The sequence below is a fragment of the Penaeus monodon genome, chromosome 39 (assembly GCF_015228065.2).
Source record: "Penaeus monodon isolate SGIC_2016 chromosome 39, NSTDA_Pmon_1, whole genome shotgun sequence".
NCBI classification, from domain to species: Eukaryota; Metazoa; Arthropoda; class Malacostraca; order Decapoda; family Penaeidae; genus Penaeus; species Penaeus monodon.
In genome coordinates this window covers 4,172,066-4,174,565 of record NC_051424.1, presented here as the reverse complement: position 1 = coordinate 4,174,565, position 2,500 = coordinate 4,172,066, and positions in this window count along the sequence as shown.

The window sequence follows — 2,500 nt, the reverse complement described above, 5'->3', positions numbered from 1 at the left end:
ATATATATATATATATATATATATATATATATATATATATATATATATATATATATATATATATATATATATAAGCGTGTGTGAGCGTGTGTATGTGTGTGTGTGCGCGCGCGCATGCGTGTATGTACTTATGTGACAACAAACATTTATCAACAGGATTAGTGTTGTTTTAAATTATTCAGTCTATTCTAGTAATACAGAAAATCAAGCAAACTTACGTATTGTTTAGGATTCATGTAGTAAGTCTACGGGACGACAACCCACATTTAACCACTGTGGCTTATATTTTCAATGAATCTAAAGTCCCTAATTTTCCCAATTTCAGACTATTACAACAAATGCTACTTCTTTCCCGGATTTTGAATATAATTAGATACACTTTAATTTCAAATCATATTCAATTATCGTTTCATTCTTTTGAATAAAGGGGAGCTTTTGATATGAGAATGATGAAGTAAAAACTGATATCTTCAAAGACGTCACAAAATCATATCAGATTTGTTATAAACATTACTCATAGATATTATACATACAGTGTTATGTTGTTTTTAATCTGACACTTAAAAATGTTTACTGTCTGTTTGAAAATGAAGGCATATTAGATTTGCTTGGTATTTTAGAGAGTTAAACATAAATCAAAGTATCTGCCAGCAAAAATGCCACGGTTGCTAAAATAATACCGGCTTTTGAATCGGCTATCCTCTGAAAATGACCCAAAAATGGCTAGCATAAAACAGTCGTGAAACTATAACTCTTGGGTTTTCACCCTTTGTTTCAAATGACGTTTTATTTTATTATTTTTCACATCTAGTCTTTGATTTGTTTATTCTTAAAGAAGGCCCAACCGTCATTCTTGCAACCGACTATTAAGTACATACTATTAACCGTCCATTGCTAGTGTTCCTGCTCATCTAACAATAGCACGTGTTCTGTATATGTGCTTGCTTGTATGAACTATGTAATTCATTCAACAACTAACGTGATTCCAGCGCTCCACATAAGCTAATCTCAGTGACAGGAGGCCTACCATGAGGGGCACCAAGTTCCGAGGCGACAGAAACCAAGAAAACATATCAAGAAAATCAAGAAAACATATCAAGAAAAATCAAGAAAACATATCAAGAGGATCAAGAAAGCATGCTAGTACTGTGTTGGGCTGTAAAATGATGCAAATGACGTTTGCACGCGATGAATATTACACTTTTATGAACATATCCTCGGTGGTCGTAAGTGTTTGTAAGTATAGCTCACATGTGTAGGTGTCCTTGTGTGGCTCTTATTGTGTACATACACATGCGCAATAAAATATGAAAGAGCATTAAAGAATTGGAATATAATTCAAAAGTTACAGAAATGTATAAATACAGAATAATTTTAAATGTAGAAATACGATCCTAGACAGTAAGTGTTTCAGTTATTCCCACACAGACTCTGACGGTATTGTTGCGAGACGGAGCACTGGTTTTCACAGACCCCTCCCTGTTACAATGCTTGTTATCTTCCCACAACGACTGACCTTTGTTTCCGAGATGAAATGACAGAAAAACCTGACTTTCGACAGCTCAAGAAAAGCAAATGGTTATATACATACATATATATATATATATATATTATATATATATATATATATATATATATATATATATATATATATATATATATGTATATACATACATACATACATACATACATACAACACAACACACACACACACACACACACACACACATATATATATATATATATATATATATATATATATATATATATATATATATATATATATATATATATATATATATATATATATATATATATATTGTTAAGTAGAGTAGTTTTATAATCGATTTCTCAAGTAAAGGAATCTTTTGAGTTGCCTTTTCCTATGGATCTTGCATTGTTTTAGTAATGAACAAGAATATGCATTAACTGTGCAGTTTATTTTTTGGAAGAATCTAATAATTATTATCGATAAGTATAATCACAACACGCTTAGAAATTATATATTATCATAATGGAAAAAGTTGTCAAAGGTAAATAGTTTTGACCCAGCGGAATCGAACTGGAACTTGGTGGAGGTGAGACGCACGGTCTTGTGGTATTTTGTTTTTTTGGGCTATAATTTAGCTATATGTTTGTTTAACTTTAATATTTAATATGATATATAATATGTAATATTGTGTATTTGGAATTGCATATTCTATTAAGCTGGTGATACCCAAAGTGATATGTCAGAACCAGAGGTATTTTTCTTTTATTTTGGTGCAGCAATGACGTTGTTTTTTTATAGTTTCTACCGAGAAACTTGAGCTGCCCACTTATTTGAATCGTGTTAATTGAAGGTCAGACGGTGTTTCACATTCATTTTATATTATAATACTTGTTGGCAGTTGCCAGCGTGTAATTAACTTCTTAGTAATACAATGTAAGCATTTACTAGTGTTTTATATTTCCACACTCTTGTTGCATTCTTTGAGTTATTCAATGGTGATTAAAGATA